Source organism: Argopecten irradians, chromosome 9 (genome assembly GCF_041381155.1).
Source record: "Argopecten irradians isolate NY chromosome 9, Ai_NY, whole genome shotgun sequence".
Classification (NCBI taxonomy): Eukaryota; Metazoa; Mollusca; class Bivalvia; order Pectinida; family Pectinidae; genus Argopecten; species Argopecten irradians.
In genome coordinates, this window is record NC_091142.1 from 33496328 (window position 1) to 33517398 (window position 21071).

The 21071-nt window shown below is 38.7% G+C and overlaps 1 protein-coding gene and 1 long non-coding RNA gene across 8 annotated transcripts in view; one reads left to right on the forward strand and one right to left on the reverse strand.

Moving 5' to 3' along the window:
- LOC138332125 (lactose-binding lectin l-2-like) overlaps positions 1 to 21071 on the forward strand; it is a 387766-nt gene that overhangs the window by 65545 nt on the left and 301150 nt on the right. The gene's annotated exons all lie outside the window — the stretch shown is intronic.
- Positions 1 to 21071, reverse strand: part of LOC138332118 (uncharacterized) — a 67503-nt gene that overhangs the window by 12237 nt on the left and 34195 nt on the right. The window contains exons 3-9 of the long non-coding RNA XR_011209772.1: positions 4071 to 4155; positions 3639 to 3752; positions 2805 to 2889; positions 2373 to 2486; positions 1805 to 1882; positions 1079 to 1163; positions 648 to 761 (exon numbers count right to left, since the gene is read on the reverse strand). This is a non-coding gene — a long non-coding RNA (uncharacterized lncRNA). The remainder of the gene's footprint in view (positions 1 to 647; positions 762 to 1078; positions 1164 to 1804; positions 1883 to 2372; positions 2487 to 2804; positions 2890 to 3638; positions 3753 to 4070; positions 4156 to 21071) is intronic.

The window sequence follows — 21071 nt, forward strand, 5'->3', positions numbered from 1 at the left end:
CTTTTAATAAACTAATTAGCCCTAATATTACAATTAATCAGTACAATTAGTTAAATTAGCTTACCTGAGATGACTCCCCCCGCCCCCCACCACCACCACCCCCCCCCCCCCCCCTCCCACCAATGATACCTGGCAGGTCTAAATACCACACCCCAAACTAGACATTATGTAATACAATGTAATTGTCTCCCCTTAATGTTACCAATTTCAAATGTATAAGCTGTAACTTATGTTTTATACCTTTATGGCTCTCGGCACTCCAATATGGCAGAGATGACTGACCCCCCAATTTCTTGATTTGACCGCTAATTCCTGGTTCACCTAAACTGGAACATGCATACAGTTCTGTGAACTAAATTCTGACAACTGAGGAGACCATGCACCGCGCACCCATGTCATCGTACCCATCTGATGTTAAACGCACATGTCACACGTTTACAGCCGTGCTAATTACCTGAATCTACGTTATATGTACCATTAACATACTGGCCAATTCTAAATAAACTGCATGCATAGTCACAGTGACACATATTATTCTAAAACTTGGCGACTTACCTTTGTATCCATGGACTCACTCGGCTCCAGTGACTGACTCTTATACTTCCGGTTGCGTTCGCTATAGCAGAAATTAAAATTCTAATACTCACCTATGATGTAAAGTGTATTTCGGCTGTATGTCAAATCTGTAATATGAACTTAATCGGTCAAGTGGTTTGTCCAGGACAGGGCTTCACCTTCGGACAGTCACCCGCGGAGTAATTCTGAAAACATGAAATGTTGAACTTACACACTGTGTTGATTAATTGCAAATTATGTATTAAATATTGAAATAGTATTAATGTTGTTTAAGTTAATTATTAGTTACATGATTAAACTTTCTGAATATAATGAAAAATAGGAAAAGTCCCCAGCCAAGGGGAGATAATCCATTACATAATCAGGTACCCCTATAATATAGAAAATGTCAAGATTTTGGAAGAAAACCAGATATACCAAACCTTTTACATATTCAAATTTACCAGGAACATGGTTCCAGAGCCTTTCTGTTTAAAATAAACAAATTAAACAAAGATCAAACCTGTAATGAGCACAAAAGATGCATGTCTTTGTCCATGACTGGAATCTGTGCAACCAACACATATTTCCGGAAATCTTGAATGACCCTGAAACACCATTAATATGTTTCATTAAAGGAAAAAAATATTCACAAAATGGTATTTTACATCATTATAACATAAAATGCATACTTTTAATAAACTAATTAGCCCTAATATTACAATTAATCAGTACAATTAGTTAAATTAGCTTACCTGAGATGACTCCCCCCGCCACCCCCCACCACCACACCCCCCCCCCCTCCCACCAATGATACCTGGCAGGTCTAAATACCACACCCCAAACTAGACATTATGTAATACAATGTAATTGTCTCCCCTTAATGTTACCAATTTCAAATGTATAAGCTGTAACTTATGTTTTATATTATACCTTTATGGCTCTCGGCACTCCAATATGGCAGAGATGACTGACCCCCCCAATTTCTTGATTTGACCGCTAATTCCTGGTTCACCTAAACTGGAACATGCATACAGTTCTGTGAACTAAATTCTGACAACTGAGGAGACCATGCACCGCGCACCCATGTCATCGTACCCATCTGATGTTAAACGCACATGTCACACGTTTACAGCCGTGCTAATTACCTGAATCTACGTTATATGTACCATTAACATACTGGCCAATTCTAAATAAACTGCATGCATAGTCACAGTGACACATATTATTCTAAAACTTGGCGACTTACCTTTGTATCCATGGACTCACTCGGCTCCAGTGACTGACTCTTATACTTCCGGTTGCGTTCGCTATAGAGAGCAACCAACTAAATGATTTTACATAGACTACATGCAGTGTTAAACTTTGTTAAAGTTTTGTACTGTATTATTAAAACAAAGAAATATTAGTTAGGTATTGTGTTCTATAATTAAAGTCTAGGTTCTCATATAACACTAGATAGAAAAAAAAGTTTGGGTCCTTCTGCTCAAACTCCAACCAGGGTAGCTTTATTGAAATCAGGCGCATTTTGCACTAAAATATCCGGAAATTCTAATGTTTTTACCTATTCATTATCAAAATTGATATTTTGAACCTAAATCTCAATATGAATTTCCAAATTGATATTATGGTTATCTAGGAATAATTACCTGTCAAAAAACATTTTTACTTTTGAAATTCATAATTAGCCAGCCAATCAGCGGCCGGGTTAAAATTCTATCCTGGGCTCAATCTTGTATACACAGGGGCCATTTCGAAGGTCTTTTTTTATTTAGTTGGTTGATCCCTATAGCAGAAATTAAAATTTTAATACTCACCTATGATGTAAAGTGTATTTCGGCTGTGTGTCAAATCTGTAATATGAATTTAATCGGTCAAGTGGTTTGTCCAGGACAGGGCTTCACCTTCGGACAGTCACCCGCGGAGTAATTCTGAAAACATGAAATGTTGAACTTACACACTGTGTTGATTAATTGCAAATTATGTATTAAATATTGAAATAGTATTAATGTTGTTTAAGTTAATTATTAGTTACATCATTAAACTTTCTGAATATAATGAAAAAATAGGAAAAGTCCCCAGCCAAGGGGAGATAATCCATTACATAATCAGGTACCCCTATAATATAGAAAATGTCAAGATTTTGGAAGAAAACCAGATATACCAAACCTTTTACATATTCAAATTTACCAGGAACATGGTTCCAGAGCCTTTCTGTTTAAAATAAACAAATTAAACAAAGATCAAACCTGTAATGAGCACAAAAGATGCATGTCTTTGTCCATGACTGGAATCTGTGCAACCAACACATATTTCCGGAAATCTTGAATGACCCTGAAACACCATTAATATGTTTCATTAAAGGAAAAAAATATTCACAAAATGGTTTTTTTCATCATTATAACATAAAATGCATACTTTTAATAAACTAATTAGCCCTAATATTACAATTAATCAGTACAATTAGTTAAATTAGCTTACCTGAGATGACTCCCCCCCCCCCCCCCCCCCCCCCCACACCCCCCCCCCCCTCCCACCAATGATACCTGGCAGGTCTAAATACCACACCCCAAACTAGACATTATGTAATACAATGTAATTGTCTCCCCTTAATGTTACCAATTTCAAATGTATAAGCTGTAACTTATGTTTTATACCTTTATGGCTCTCGGCACTCCAATATGGCAGAGATGACTGACCCCCCAATTTCTTGATTTGACCGCTAATTCCTGGTTCACCTAAACTGGAACATGCATACAGTTCTGTGAACTAAATTCTGACAACTGAGGAGACCATGCACCGCGCGCACCCATGTCATCGTACCCATCTGATGTTAAACGCACATGTCACACGTTTACAGCCGTGCTAATTACCTGAATCTACGTTATATGTACCATTAACATACTGGCCAATTCTAAATAAACTGCATGCATAGTCACAGTGACACATATTATTCTAAAACTTGGCGACTTACCTTGTTTTCTATCCTGGGCTCAATCTTGTATACACAGGGGCCATTTCGAAGGTCTTTTTTTATTTAGTTGGTTGTTCCCTATAGCAGAAATTAAAATTCTAATACTCACCTATGATGTAAAGTGTATTTCGGCTGTATGTCAAATCTGTAATATGAACTTAATCGGTCAAGTGGTTTGTCCAGGACAGGGCTTCACCTTCGGACAGTCACCCGCGGAGTAATTCTGAAAACATGAAATGTTGAACTTACACACTGTGTTGATTAATTGCAAATTATGTATTAAATATTGAAATAGTATTAATGTTGTTTAAGTTAATTATTAGTTACATGATTAAACTTTCTGAATATAATGAAAAAATAGGAAAAGTCCCCAGCCAAGGGGAGATAATCCATTACATAATCAGGTACCCCTATAATATAGAAAATGTCAAGATTTTGGAAGAAAACCAGATATACCAAACCTTTTACATATTCAAATTTACCAGGAACATGGTTCCAGAGCCTTTCTGTTTAAAATAAACAAATTAAACAAAGATCAAACCTGTAATGAGCACAAAAGATGCATGTCTTTGTCCATGACTGGAATCTGTGCAACCAACACATATTTCCGGAAATCTTGAATGACCCTGAAACACCATTAATATGTTTCATTAAAGGAAAAAAATATTCACAAAATGGTATTTTACATCATTATAACATAAAATGCATACTTTTAATAAACTAATTAGCCCTAATATTACAATTAATCAGTACAATTAGTTAAATTAGCTTACCTGAGATGACTCCCCCCGCCACCCCCCACCACCACACCCCCCCCCCCCCCCTCCCACCAATGATACCTGGCAGGTCTAAATACCACACCCCAAACTAGACATTATGTAATACCATGTAATTGTCTCCCCTTAATGTTACCAATTTCAAATGTATAAGCTGTAACTTATGTTTTATACCTTTATGGCTCTCGGCACTCCAATATGGCAGAGATGACTGACCCCCCAATTTCTTGATTTGACCGCTAATTCCTGGTTCACCTAAACTGGAACATGCATACAGTTCTGTGAACTAAATTCTGACAACTGAGGAGACCATGCACCGCGCACCCATGTCATCGTACCCATCTGATGTTAAACGCACATGTCACACGTTTACAGCCGTGCTAATTACCTGAATCTACGTTATATGTACCAATGTAAGGGATGAAGGGGTGCTATCATCAGTACCAGCCCTTCTGTCAATAGTACCAATGTAAGGGAGGAAGGGGTGCTATCATCAGTACCAGCCCTTCTGTCAATAGTACCAATGTAAGTGAGGAAGGGGTGCTATCATCAGTACCAGCCGTTCTGTCAATAGTACCAATGTAAGTGAGGAAGGGGTGCTATCATCAGTACCAGCCGTTCTGTCAATAGTACCAATGTAAGGGAGGAAGGGGTCATCATCAGTACCAGCCGTTCTGTCAATAGTACCAATGTAAGGGAGGAAGGGGTGCTATCATCAGTACCAGCCGTTCTGTCAATAGTACCAATGTAAGTGAGGAAGGGGTGCCATCATCAGTACCAGCCCTTCTGTCAATAGTACCAATGTAAGGGAGGAAGGGGTGCTATCATCAGTACCAGCCGTTCTGTCAATAGTACCAATGTAAGGGAGGAAGGGGTGCTATCATCAGTACCAGACGTTCTGTCAATAGTACCAATGTAAGGGAGGAAGGGGTGCTATCATCAGTACCAGCCGTTCTGTCTCAATAGTACCAATGTAAGGGAGGAAGGGGTGCTATCATCAGTACCAGCCGTTCTGTCAATAGTACCAATGTAAGGGAGGAAGGGGTGCTATCATCAGTACCAGCCGTTCTGTCAATAGTACCAATGTAAGGGAGGAAGGGGTGCTATCATCAGTACCAGCCGTTCTGTCAATAGTACCAATGTAAGTGAGGAAGGGGTGCTATCATCAGTACCAGCCCTTCTGTCAATAGTACCAATGTAAGGGAGGAAGGGGTGCTATCATCAGTACCAGCCGTTCTGTCAATAGTACCAATGTAAGGGAGGAAGGGGTGCTATCATCAGTACCAGCCCTTCTGTCAATAGTACCAATGTAAGGGAGGAAGGGGTGCTATCATCAGTACCAGTCGTTCTGTCAATAGTACCAATGTAAGGGAGGAAGGGGTGCTATCATCAGTACCAGCCGTTCTGTCAATAGTACCAATGTAAGGGAGGAAGGGGTGCTATCATCAGTACCAGCCCTTCTGTCAATAGTACCAATGTAAGGGAGGAAGGGGTGCTATCATCAGTACCAGCCGTTCTGTTCAATAGTACCAATGTAAGGGAGGAGGGGGTGCTATCATCAGTACCAGCCGTTCTGTCAATAGTACCAATGTAAGGGAGGAAGGGGTGCTATCATCAGTACCAGCCGTTCTGTCAATAGTACCAATGTAAGGGAGGAAGGGGTGCTATCATCAGTACCAGCCGTTCTGTCTAGTACCAATAGTACCAATAGTACAATGTAAGGGAGGAAGGGGTGCATACAGCTCTGTCAATATCAATGTAAGGAGATGCTATCATCAGTACCAGCCGTTCTGTCAATAGTACCAATGTAAGGGAGGAAGGGGTGCCATCATCAGTACCAGCCGTTCTGTCAATAGTACCAATGTAAGGGAGGAAGGGGTGCTATCATCAGTACCAGCCGTTCTGTCAATAGTACCAATGTAAGGGAGGAAGGGGTGCTATCATCAGTACCAGCCGTTCTGTCAATAGTACCAATGTAAGGGAGGAAGGGGTGCATCATCATCAGTACAGTCCTAGGTCATAGTACCTGTAATAGATGAAGGGAGTCATCATCAGTACCAGCCGTTCTGTCAATAGTACCAATGTAAGGGAGGAAGGGGTGCTATCATCAGTACCAGCCCTTCTGTCAATAGTACCAATGTAAGGGAGGAAGGGGTGCTATCATCAGTACCAGCCGTTCTGTCAATAGTACCAATGTAAGGGAGGAAGGGGTGCTATCATCAGTACCAGCCGTTCTGTCAATAGTACCAATGTAAGGGAGGAAGGGGTGCTATCATCAGTACCAGCCGTTCTGTCAATAGTACCAATGTAAGGGAGGAAGGGGTGCTATCATCAGTACCAGCCCTTCTGTCAATAGTACCAATGTATTACCTGAACAGCCCTTCTGTCAATAGTACCAATGTAAGGGAGGAAGGGGTGCTATCATCAGTACCAGCCCTTCTGTCAATAGTACCAATGTAAGGGAGGAAGGGGTGCTATCATCAGTACCAGCCGTTCTGTCAATAGTACCAATGTAAGTGAGGAAGGGGTGCTATCATCAGTACCAGTCGTTCTGTCAATAGTACCAATGTAAGGGAGGAAGCTTAAGGGGTGCTATCATCAGTACCAGCCGTTCTGTCAATAGTACCAATGTAAGGGAGGAAGGGGTGCTATCATCAGTACCAGCCGTTCTGTCAATAGTACCAATGTAAGGGAGGAAGGGGTGCTATCATCAGTACCAGCCGTTCTGTCAATAGTACCAATGTAAGGGAGGAAGGGGTGCTATCATCAGTACCAGCCCTTCTGTCAATAGTACCAATGTAAGGGAGGAAGGGGTGCCATCATCAGTACCAGCCGTTCTGTCAATAGTACCAATGTAAGGGAGGAAGGGGTGCTATCATCAGTACCAGCCCTTCTGTCAATAGTACCAATGTAAGGGAGGAAGGGGTGCTATCATCAGTACCAGCCGTTCTGTCAATAGTACCAATGTAAGTGAGGAAGGGGTGCTATCATCAGTACCAGCCCTTCTGTCAATAGTACCAATGTAAGGGAGGAAGGGGTGCTATCATCAGTACCAGCCGTTCTGTCAATAGTACCAATGTAAGGGAGGAAGGGGTGCTATCATCAGTACCAGCCGTTCTGTCAATAGTACCAATGTAAGGGAGGAAGGGGTGCTATCATCAGTACCAGCCGTTCTGTCAATAGTACCAATGTAAGGGAGGAAGGGGTGCTATCATCAGTACCAGCCGTTCTGTCAATAGTACCAATGTAAGGGAGGAAGGGGTGCTATCATCAGTACCAGTCGTTCTGTCAATAGTACCAATGTAGTAGTAGAGGAAGGGGTGCTATCATCAGTACCAGCCGTTCTGTCAATAGTACCAATGTAAGGGAGGAAGGGGTGCTATCATCATCAGTACCAGCCGTTCTGTCAATAGTACCAATGTAAGGGAGGAAGGGGTGCTATCATCAGTACCAGCCGTTCTGTCAATAGTACCAATGTAAGGGAGGAAGGGGTGCCATCATCAGTACCAGCCGTTCTGTCAATAGTACCAATGTAAGGGAGGAAGGGGTGCATCATCAGTACCAGTACCAGCCGTTCTGTCAATAGTACCAATGTAAGGGAGGAAGGGGTGCTATCATCAGTACCAGCCGTTCTGTCAATAGTACCAATGTAAGGGAGGAAGGGGTGCTATCATCAGTACCAGCCGTTCTGTTCTGTCAATAGTACCAATGTAAGGGAGGAAGGGGTGCTATCATCAGTACCAGCCGTTCTGTCAATAGTACCAATGTAAGGGAGGAAGGGGTGCCATCATCAGTACCAGCCGTTCTGTCAATAGTACCAATGTAAGGGAGGAAGGGGTGCTATCATCAGTACCAGCCGTTCTGTCAATAGTACCAATGTAAGGGAGGAAGGGGTGCTATCATCAGTACCAGCCGTTCTGTCAATAGTACCAATGTAAGGGAGGAAGGGGTGCTATCATCAGTACCAGCCGTTCTGTCAATAGTACCAATGTAAGGGGAGGGGAAGGGGTGCTATCAGGGAAGTACATCAGTACAGCCGTTCTGTCAATAGTACCAATGTAAGGGAGGAAGGGGTGCCATCATCAGTACCAGCCGTTCTGTCAATAGTACCAATGTAAGGGAGGAAGGGGTGCTATCATCAGTACCAGCCGTTCTGTCAATAGTACCAATGTAAGGGAGGAAGGGGTGCTATCATCAGTACCAGCCGTTCTGTCAATAGTACCAATGTAAGGGAGGAAGGGGTGCTATCATCAGTACCAGCCGTTCTGTCAATAGTACCAATGTAAGGGAGGAAGGGGTGCTATCATCAGTACCAGCCGTTCTGTCAATAGTACCAATGTAAGGGAGGAAGGGGTGCTATCATCAGTACCAGTCGTTCTGTCAATAGTACCAATGTAAGGGAGGAAGGGGTGCTATCATCAGTACCAGTCGTTCTGTCAATAGTACCAATGTAAGGGAGGAAGGGGTGCTATCATCAGTACCAGTCGTTCTGTCAATAGTACCAATGTAAGGGAGGAAGGGGTGCTATCATCAGTACCAGCCGTTCTGTCAATAGTACCAATGTAAGGGAGGAAGGGGTGCTATCATCAGTACCAGCCGTTCTGTCAATAGTACCAATGTAAGGGAGGAAGGGGTGCTATCATCAGTACCAGCCGTTCTGTCAATAGTACCAATGTAAGGGAGGAAGGGGTGCTATCATCAGTACCAGCCGTTCTGTCAATAGTACCAATGTAAGGGAGGAAGGGGTGCTATCATCAGTACCAGCCCTTCTGTCAATAGTACCAATGTAAGGGAGGAAGGGGTGCTATCATCAGTACCAGCCGTTCTGTCAATAGTACCAATTTTCGACAATGATTCCTTCTCCGAATTGTTGCTTTCAACGTTACATAACCATAACTTCCAATCGGTGATGTTCGCTGCCAACAAACAACACATATTACTCAGAAAACCTTTTGGCAATCACAGTCAAAACTTGATCACCAACTGGGTATACTAGATTTCCATTTGAGATTGCTTTAGGTAGAAGTTTCAACCTATATTTATATTAAGTGAACAAACAAAATACTTAATATCAAAATATACATGTATATTACATCATAAAACCACATTTGTTTTTATTCCAAAGGCTTTTCTTATTAAAAAACTTGCTGCAAAATACATATTTTATTCAACCATTTTTTTGCAAAAGAATAATTTTGTCTCCTCGTTACATGTAAAGAAATATCCATAATGTATATATATATAGGCTTTATAATATCGACAGGGAGGATACTTTCATATTTAGAATGACAATATTGAAGACGAGAAAATTTAATCCTCAAAAAAAAAAAAAAAAGAAACATAGTAGGTAAATATAATCTCCTATCACCAATACATTACATTTTCATTCATAAAATTTCTATTATTTTTTTTAAAATTAGGTCCAAATTGCAAAATGTTTGAGACACAAAAATGACTGTTCAGTATATCAGTGAGCATAGGACTTACTATTTATAAAAACCCTCAGCACACAGCTAACAATCGAAAATGGGACATAACTCTTCATAAGATAACTGCCTTATGAATCATATGTTGCTATAACAAAATGTACTGAGAAGCCTATAAAAATATTCCAGATACCATCTGATAGTTTACAGAAAAGATCCATGATGTTCTAAAGCAACACTGGTTAGTAATTTGCTCTCTCCTTACCGCCACAAAAAGACAATATGAAGCCTAAATGAAGATAAACACCTATATTTCTATAACAAATAAGGACGACATGAAGCGTATCCTGCCATCAGTGTAATCAGCACATCTAGTCAAACCTAGAAATCTCAATACATATTCACATTCGGTGCAGAAAAAAATCCTCTTCCCTCAAAATGTGTGGATTGAACCTCTAATCTCAATTTCACAGCAGCCGAAAAATGTGGCAACACAAAAAACAAGAGGCCCAGAGGGCCTGTATCGCTCACCTGGTTTTTTGTTAGTAATTATCACAAGACTCTGACAATTAGAAAAATAAGCAAAATTGACTCCCAAAGTTTAATTTTGAATCACAACCATACAATGATGCTATTGATACCATACAAATATGCTATCCAATACATAGGTTCAGAGACAAAGTAATTTATATGAAAGTAGTAGCCTAATTGACCTTTTTGACCTCGCATCTATTGCCGTCTAAGGCCCCGGGGGTCAGCCCTATCATTTGTACAATTTCAAATCCCAACCCTATAAGGATGCTACCATTGCATTATAAGTGCTCTTCCATTCTTAGTTGCAGAGAAGAAGTCATTTATATGGAAATAGCTAAATTAACCCCTTTTGACCCCACCTTTCAGGCCCCCGGGGGGTCAGCCCCATCATTTGCAAAATTTTGAATCCAAACCCTATAAGGATGTAACCATTGCATTATGAGCGTAATCCCATGTTAAGTTGCAGAGAAAAAATCATTTATATGGAAATTGACCACTTTTGACCCCGCCCCTCAGGCCCCCGGGGGTCAGCCCTATCATTTGCACAATTTGGAATCCTCACCCTATAAGGATGCTACCATTGTATTATGGGTGCTATACCATGCTTAGTTGCAGAGAAGAAGTCATTTATATGGAAATAGCCAAATTGACCCCTTTTGACCCCGCCCCTCAGGCCCCCGAGGGGTCAGCCCTATCATTTGCACAATTTTGAATCCCCACACTATAAGGATGCTACCATTGTACTATGGGTGCTATACCATGCTTAGTTTCAGAGAAGAAGTTGTTTATATGGAAATAGCCAAATTGGCCCCTTTTGACCCCGCCCCTCAGGCCCCCGGGAGGTCAGCCCCATCATTTGTACAATTTTGACTCCCCACCCAATAAGGATGGTACCATTGCATTATGGGTGCTATCCTATGCTTGTTTTCAGAGAAGAAGTCGTTTATATAGAATTAGCCAAATTGACCCCTTTTGACTCCGCCCCTCAGGCCCCCCCGGGGTCAGCCCCATCATTTGTACAATTTTGAATCCCCACCCTATAACGATACTACCATTGCATTATGAGTGCTATTCCATGCTTAGTTTCAGAGAAGAAGTCGTTTATATGGAAATAGCCAAATTGACCCCTTTTGACCCCGCCCCTCAGGCCCCAAAGGAGTCAGCCCCATCATTTGTACAATTTTGAATCCCCACCCTATAAGGATGCTACCATTGCATTATGGGTGCTATCCCATGCTTAGTTTCAGAGAAGAAGTCGTTTATATGGAAATAGCCAAATTGACCCCTTTTGGCCCCGCCCCTCAGGCCCCCGGGGGATCAGCCCCATCATTTGTACAATTTTCAGTTAGTAGCCCATAAGGATGCTACCAGTCAAATTTTGTTAAAATCTGACCAATGGTTATGGAGAAGAAGTCGATTGTTGACGGACGACGGACGACGGACAACGGACGACGGACGCCGGACGCTGCGGTATCCCATAAGCTCACCTCAGTCCTTCGGACCAGGTGAGCTAATAATAAATGGTTTAAAAGAGAGAATGAACACATCTTACAAGGAACTCTGAAACAGGTGTTTGTACCATCTACAACAACAATGTAGGATTTTTGGTAAGTTTTGGATCCCTGCGTGTTGGAGGATGAGAGACCAGAGAGATAGCTAGGGTCTGTTTGGTAAGGGCTTTGTTGTGGTGAAAACAAAAGCCAGGCAAAATACTGCAGCCTCTGTTTGATGTATAGAAGTCCTGGATTTAAAGTCTTATTAGCTTGAGTATGGCATTCAAAGTGCTTAGAAATATATAACAGCTGTTTCGCCACAAGTGGCATTTAAAATTTAGAAATTGGTATCAATCTTTATTATTTCAACCTTTCATTATAAATTTTATCAAGGAAGATCTAATTCACATAGGATTAGAAATATACCTTTGTTTTAATTTTGTTTCTGTAAGATAAAAGCCATACCTTGACCAGTAGATTTTCCTTTAATTTGTTTCTGTAAGATAAAAGCCATACCTTGACCAGTAGATTTTCCTTTAATTTGTTTCTGTAAGATAAAAGCCATACCTTGACCAGTAGATTTTCCTTTAATTTGTTTCTGTAAGACAAAAGCCATACCTTGACCAGTAGATTTTCCTTTAATTTGAATTAAAACAATTTAATGCAGATAATTTGTAGTCAAACAATCTATAACAAGAAATTGAACTTAAATATGCTCCATCGCCGACAGAGCATAAATGATACTCTTCATTTGAACAATAATTGGTGTTTAATTGTGTAAATATATATATGTCTAAATAACACAAAAAATAATATAAGATAATTTATTTTGTCTTTGGTGTATGCGCAATCAGTACTTCATTCAATATAGGACATAGTGCCATGGAATTGTTTTGGGATGAAATGAATTATTTTGAATACTTTCCTCTTAAAGTAAAATTAGAAGCTCAAACATTTCAATGGTGGTAAGCTTAATATAATGGAGAGTTTGGGATGAAACAGATCTACAAATCCGTGTAATTGGTACCGACACAGGGAACAGTCAATCAAGCCTCTATTTCAACCCTTGCTCTAAACACATCATTCCACTTTATGTCCTGTGAAGGTTTTGCTAAATTTGTTTCATTCCATCACTGCTTTTAAAGCAGACTCTAGGACACTGAAGATATGGTAGATATAGCATAAAAGTAATTTCTATTTATTACCCAACGATCGCTAACGTATTGATTAAATTTTTGTTAGGGAAGTTTTTTGATGGATGAGTCATGTATCATACAGTTTTTTCAGGGAGCATCAGATATTCTGGTGACGGCTTTATCATTGTACAGAGTCCCAAGCCGTCATGTACATTGCTACTAGAACACCAATCCAAGTTAATCATTCAATTCCAATATCCATATTTCAAATTTATCATTTGTATCAAGAGCATTCGTCATTGGCATATATCATTTCGTTAGAAGTTACACAATTTTATATTGCATTTATCTGACATCAAGTCAAATACTTGAAGCAATGCACATTTGTAATATCAGCTTTTAGGGGATTTAGTCAAAATTTTAATAAAGTTAGTAAAATAGCAACTTTTTTTCTTTCCGGTGTGACCTTGAATAATGTTGAAGGTCAATTATTCAGACCTTCATCTCTGCATGCTACACCGAAATATCAGATCATTGCTCATTATGAGAAATATATATATATGAATGTCGGTATCATACATTTGGAGACTGACATTGAGAACCTTGTATGAATGACAACTATATATTGGATTATTTGGTCCTGATATGTATTTGCTGTTCTATTGTGATCATTTTGATACCTCATTTGTCAACTACAGTTAAAAAATGTCAATGTTTTGACTATTTTTCAATTTTTAGTGAAATTTGAGATGGCAGCCATCTTGATGAAGTCATAACAGGAAGTTCATCCCAACTTATGCAATGTTAACATTTTGATTTGTGATCATTGGGTCATAGGGTTCAGAAAAATATTGGTTCGGAGGTCAGGGGGGGGGGGGGTGCATGTGGGACCCTCATAGTCCTGGTGGGGGATGATATGGTCTATAAGTGTCGCCCTTGCGCTGACAACACAAAAACCAGCTATATAAAATCCATGTTGAACTTCTTGATATAATGCCGTAGCAACAATCATTCCATGCACCTGATGATGCTGTAAAAGGAGAGACTGCTTCAGCTTAAATTTTACATTGTTTCAATCTAAATGAGTATGCAGTTAATAACAGACATTCACTTGGACATGCCTTTGCCATGGTTTGAGCTCCTTGTTTTCTCTGTCCACTATTTCACTAATTGTGTGTTCTATGTCTCCAGTGATAACGGTTGATCATGATATTAGTGAAGCATGGTTTTCCATCAAAAACGTTAAGGTTTCTAAATTGCGGTATGTTTCCGATTCTGATAAACGGCAGAAATACTGAGTGTGCAACACCAATTTCTGATAGAAATATGCGGTACTGCTATATAGCAGGCGACAAAAACTTCAAGATAAACATCGGACAACAGCAAGGACCAAAATGAAACAGTTGATACATCAAAGGAAAATAAATAAAATCAATACGGAAACTTGCTGAAAGCCCATAAAAGAAATTTCCTTATTTCTAATAATATACAGCAGATGCACTGATAGCAGTACTTAGGGCAGCCTTTTGGGAAGATTCAGACTAAAACAAATTTATAAAGCTAGAAGCTATTGACTACAGATACATGTACTTAAATGCCAAAATCTATACAACTTATAACAAACATCTAATACAAAGTTATCTTTATCCCAAAGGCAGAAATTTCAAATTTCATTACACAAATTTCTCCAGCTCACAATAGGTTTGTAGAGATAAGCAAATGCTTTGTCCTGAACATTTATTTGTCATAAAGAGTTCAGAAAAGAATAATTGCAGCATTAGAGACAGAGAGTGCAGAAAACTAAATGGTATCACTCCTAGCCATTGGTAGATTTGTAACCATGGTTACCATTGAATAACAATGTTTTTTTGGTACCAACTGTATACCATTGGTACCAACTATATACCATTGGAAACAACTCCATTGATGTGATGTTAAGGTCACTTGACATTGAAACAGTTCCATTGATGTGATGTCAAGGTCACACAGACAAGAGAAGCAGTTCCATTGATATAAAGTTAAGTTCACACAAACAGCTCCATTTATGTAAGGTCAAGGTCAATCAGTGAAATAGCTCCATTGATATACAAGTAAGGTCAAGGTCACACAAGAAAACAGCTTCACTGATGTAAAGTCAAGGTTATGCAGGCTAACAGCTCCATTCATGAAAGGTCAAGGTCATGAAGGATAACAGCTCTATTTATATGTAAGGTCAAGTTTACACAGGGAAACCATTCCATTCATGCAAGGTCAATGTCATGCAGTATAACAGCTCAATTGAAGCTAGATCAAGGAAAATAAAAGGTCAAGGCCATGCAGACTAACAACTCCATTTTAGTAAAAGGTCAAGGTTACACAGGACAACAGCTCCATTAATGTAAGGTCAAGGTCATGAAGACTAATAGCTCCATTAATGTAAGGTCAATGTGATGAAACAGTTCCATTCATATGAGGTCAAGATCATGCCGGCAAACAGCTCTATTGATGCAAGGTAAAGGTCAGAGAGAGAAACAGCTCAATTGATGTAAGATCAAGGTCACTCATTGAAACCAACTCCATTGATGTAAGGTCAAGGTCACAGAGAACAACACAATCTCATTTATATTCAATCTCATTCATTTCTCACAAATATTTACTTAGTTACGAAACAAAATATTTAATAGGAACATTTCCATTTTATAAGTTTATGAATTATTGTAATTGCTTCCATCTTAAATCCTTTTTCTGAAGACCTAACCCTTTACAGACCAACTGTTACCATGTTTTCTGTATACACCCGCTGACCCGATTGCCCCCACTCACCTGAACTTCTACTTTTACATTAGACATATAAATCACTAGAGAAGAGTTCCAACACTATGTCGGATCTTCCTCCTTATCAATTGTATTCCACAACAACAGACACAAGTCAGATTTACTAATCTCTCACCTTTACTTCTATCCAATAATCGAGGAGAAACAAAGACATAGGTAATTGTACATTACACACTTAACTTTCCTTCCAGCCTGCCTCAGCACCAATTAAACTTAACAAGTGTCTAATTTTTCACAGGTAGCATTTCTGTTCAGAGTAGTTCCAAAACTAAGACAAATTGTGTCATTTTTCACAGGTGAGAAGGTGGTGGGGTAGGTGTACTCAGACATCATTTGGCATTGGTTTGACCAGCCAGTGTCAGATGTGGGGGATGGGAAAACCCTCTACATGGAATGTGAATAACAATATAACATATATATCACTCTAAACAGGAATCTGAAATGGCCTACAACATGGTGCTGCCCACAACATTCAGTAAATGGAATGAACCCAAAATATCTCTCCTCTGTTGTGGCGAGGCATGTATCAGTGTTGTAGAGCCACATCCAGTTTGACAGTAATGTACAGAAAGCTACTCTTCAGCTATTTTTGTTGTAAAGTTTGCATAACTGGTTATAACCTCTGTAATGCCAGATAAACCAGCTTAGCCATGACTTCAAATGTACTGCAGAAATGATTACCAAAGATTTCTCACCATCAATCTGCAACATTTATATTCTAAACCTACTACCATTACCTATCCTCTGTAAATGTATTCAAGTTTTCACCTTGACTTTTAACTCACTGACCTTTGATCAACTATCTTAAGTCTTCAATAAAATCATATTTTGATTGATTTTTAAGTTTGCCTTTTTTTTAATCAATCATCTTTTCAAAAATGAATCATCAATTATACTTTGAAATCAAATTATCTTACTAAAATTGTTTCAAATATATGGTTTCAGGTAAGATGTAATCTGTCATAATAACTGAGTAGTGACATCAGTTATCAATAAATTCAAACATCTAAAATCAGTTTTATGAGTACTTAAAAAGTAATCTTAATACATCTCAATAAGATTGTAATGTACACTTTAACATTTCTCAATCAAAGAAGACTATATTCTCGGTCATTTCCCATTCATATATTAGATTGTCTAAGACACTATTCACTTAGTACAAAGTATATAGACAACCTGTTTTAATGTGGAACAGGGGAGATAAGCCAACATAAAGATAGTGACTTGAGTGATATAAAATGAGTTACACAACAAGATGAACATTTTTTATGACCTGATTAAGAAGTATATATGAAATATAGAGGTGTATCTGTAGTAATGTTGGAATGCAGTATAGCCAAGTCATACATCCCCAGGGTCTACACAAATCAATAATCTATTTATAGCAATAGTGCACAAAGCATCAACACTAATCATGCCTTTTGAAAGCTCCAAGATTTCTAAATGTCAGATTCTTTTTTCAATTTAAATTCAGGTTATGTACTTTACTGCTTTCAGTTTTCAATTTTAACAATTTCAGGATTCTTTTTTGCTTCTTAAACAAACATTTTAAAAATAAGTGAATCCTATGAAGTAGTACAATGACTGTCATGTTATTTCATTTCTGCTTAAATCCAAAAGAATGGAAAATTACTGAATGAACCAGAATCCATCTCAAAGTACTTTGGATCTATTTTTATGTGATATAATTTACAACTGGACAAAAGTCAAAAGGACAAATGTTCCTTGTACCTGTGCTATAGATATAGATACCAATAAACATTATGGCATGGTTAATATATCCAAATCCTGTCGACTTGTTTTACTGAAATACATTTTTTTTGCATATTGTGCCAAAATTTACAAGCTATACAACAATTTAAGAGTCAAAAGGAAAATCTATAAGGTTAGACCTGATGCATACACACTTTTTATCCACTCAGTTAAATATTTAAGGGCCATGCAATACCTATATGAGGCGGTTGTTTAATAAATTATAACAAATCAAATGGAATTGAGAATTTCTCTCAAACAATACACTTGGTGTTTGGGGAGTTAACTGGCGATTTTTTTTTCTCTTTAGTTGTTTTTGTTTTTTATTTATTTGTTGTTTTTATAATTTTATATTTGAAAAGAGTCTTGAAGACACTACGTCACTACCATTTTCAAAATCAGACATAAAACATACATTTCTTAAAGACAAAATTGTCATGCCTCCATAAGATTTCCTGGACATGACAATACCGTAGGTTACTGACTGCCTATATAGATATACACACCTTCCCTATACACCCCACTCCCCATTGTTCTCCCTCTGCCTATTGTGTCTGTGAGTACATTTCAGTACCTGGGTTCTAGGACCAGTAAAGGACTTACCTGTAGCTCTATACTTGTGAATACTTTTCTGTGTTAGTCTACCATTGCCCATGTCTGAAACTTAATTACCACCACCCCCCCACCTTATTGCCTCCATCCTGCCCCCTGCCCCACCACCTCCGGCATACCCATGCACTGCCCAACCCCCCACAGTCATTCTATCGCTTTAAGTATTATACTCCATACAACTTCCTGGCTGTAATGGGGTAGGAGAAGAGGCGGTGGGGTGGTGAAGTGTCATTTGTTGATATATTCCTGAAGAATTAAAACTTTTCCTTACAATACTTTTAAGTTGCTTTTCAGCTATCAAATGATATTTTAACCAAATTAACATTAATTAATGAAGCTTTTTGATGTTCATTTATACAAATGCATCTTTTTTATTGCATTGCCTTTTTAAAAAAAGAGGTCCAAGTGGCCTTAACGATAACCCTTGTCTAAAGAAGATTTTAACTTATTTCAACCTGTGACATTGAATTAAGTCAAGGTCATTCATTTAAACCAACTTGGTAGCCCTCCATACCAGTCTACCCAGTCTACAAGTGCAGACACCAAAGAACCCGTAAACAATGTGACGTCATCGAAAAATAAACATTTTAAAAATAAATGAATCCTATGAACTGATACAATGACTGTTATGTTATTTCATATAAAGAATGGATAATTACTGAATGACCCAGAATCCATCTCAAAGTACTTTGGATATATTTTTATGTGATATAATTTGCCATCGCCATTTACATGACAATGTCAAAAGGACAAATGCTCCTTGTACCTGTGCTATAGATACCAATAAACATAATGGCATGGTTAATATATCCAAACCCTGTGGACTTGTTTTTCTGAAATATGTTTTTTTGCATATATTTATAATTATACTGTATCAATTCTGGTGACCACTAACATAGGCTGTACACTTTATTATACTGTATCAATTCTGGTGACCACTAACGTAGGCTGTACACTTTATTATACTGTATCAATTCTGGTGACCACTAACGTAGGCTGTACACTTTATTATACTGTATCAATTCTGGTGACCACTAACGTAGGCTGTACACTTTATTATACTGTATCAATTCTGGTGACCACTAACGTAGGCTGTACACTTTATTATACTGTATCAATTCTGGTGACCACTAACGTAGGCTGTACACTTTATTATACTGTATCAATTCTGGTGACCACTAACGTAGGCTGTACACTTTATTATACTGTATATCAATTCTGGTGACCACTAACGTAGGCTGTACACTTTATTATACTGTATCAATTCTGGTGGACCACTAACGTAGGCTGTACACTTTATTATACTGTATCAATTCTGGTGACCACTAACGTAGGCTGTACACTTTATTATACTGTATCAATTCTGGTGACCACTAACGTAGGCTGTACACTTTATTATACTGTATCAATTCTGGTGACCACTAACGTAGGCTGTAACACTTTATTATACTGTATCAATTCTGGTGACCACTAACGTAGGCTGTACACTTTATTATACTGTATCAATTCTGGTGACCACTAACGTAGGCTGTACACTTTATTATACTGTATCAATTCTGGTGACCACTAACGTAGGCTAGCTGTACACTTTATTATAACTGTATCAATTCTGGTGACCACTAACGTAGGCTGTACACTTTATTATACTGTATCAATTCTGGTGACCACTAACGTAGGCTGTACACTTTATTATACTGTATCAATTCTGGTGACCACTAACGTAGGCTGTACACTTTATTATACTGTATCAATTCTGGTGACCACTAGCGTAGGCTGTACACTTTATTATACTGTATCAATTCTGGTGACCACTAACGTAGGCTGTACACTTTATTATACTGTATCAATTCTGGTGACCACTAACGTAGGCTGTACACTTTATTATACTGTATCAATTCTGGTGACCACTAACGTAGGCTGTACACTTTATTATACTGTATCAATTCTGGTGACCACTAACGTAGGCTGTACACTTTATTATACTGTATCAATTCTGGTGACCACTAACGTAGGCTGTACACTTTATTATACTGTATCAATTCTGGTGACCACTAACGTAGGCTGTACACTTTATTATACTGTATCAATTCTGGTGACCACTAACGTAGGCTGTACACTTTATTATACTGTATCAATTCTGGTGACCACTAACGTAGGCTGTACACTTTATTATACTGTATAAAATCTCTGGGTATTTGTTCATTCAGATAGACCACTAACGTAGGCTGTACACTTTATTATACTGTATCAATTCTGGTGACCACTAACGTAGGCTGTACACTTTATTATACTGTATCAATTCTGGTGACCACTAACGTAGGCTGTACACTTTATTATACTGTATCAATTCTGGTGACCACTAACGTAGGCTGTACACTTTATTATACTGTATCAATTCTGGTGACCACTAACGTAGGCTGTACACTTTATTATACTGTATCAATTCTGGTGACCACTAACGTAGGCTGTACACTTTATTATACTGTATCAATTCTGGTGACCACTAACGTAGGCTGTACACTTTATTATACTGTATCAATTCTGGTGACCACTAACGTAGCTGTACACTTTTATTATACTGTATCAATTCTGGTGACCACTAACGTAGGCTGTACACTTTATTATACTGTATCAATTCTGGTGACCACTAACGTAGGCTGTACACTTTATTATACTGTATCAATTCTGGTGACCACTAGCGTAGGCTGTACACTTTATTATACTGTATCAATTCTGGTGACCACTAACGTAGGCTGTACACTTTATTATACTGTATCAATTCTGGTGACCACTAACGTAGGCTGTACACTTTATTATACTGTATCAATTCTGGTGACCACTAACGTAGGCTGTACACTTTATTATACTGTATCAATTCTGGTGACCCACTAACGTAGGCTGTACACTTTATTATACTGTATCAATTCTGGTGACCACTAACGTAGGCTGTACACTTTATTATACTGTATCAATTCTGGTGACCACTAACGTAGGCTGTA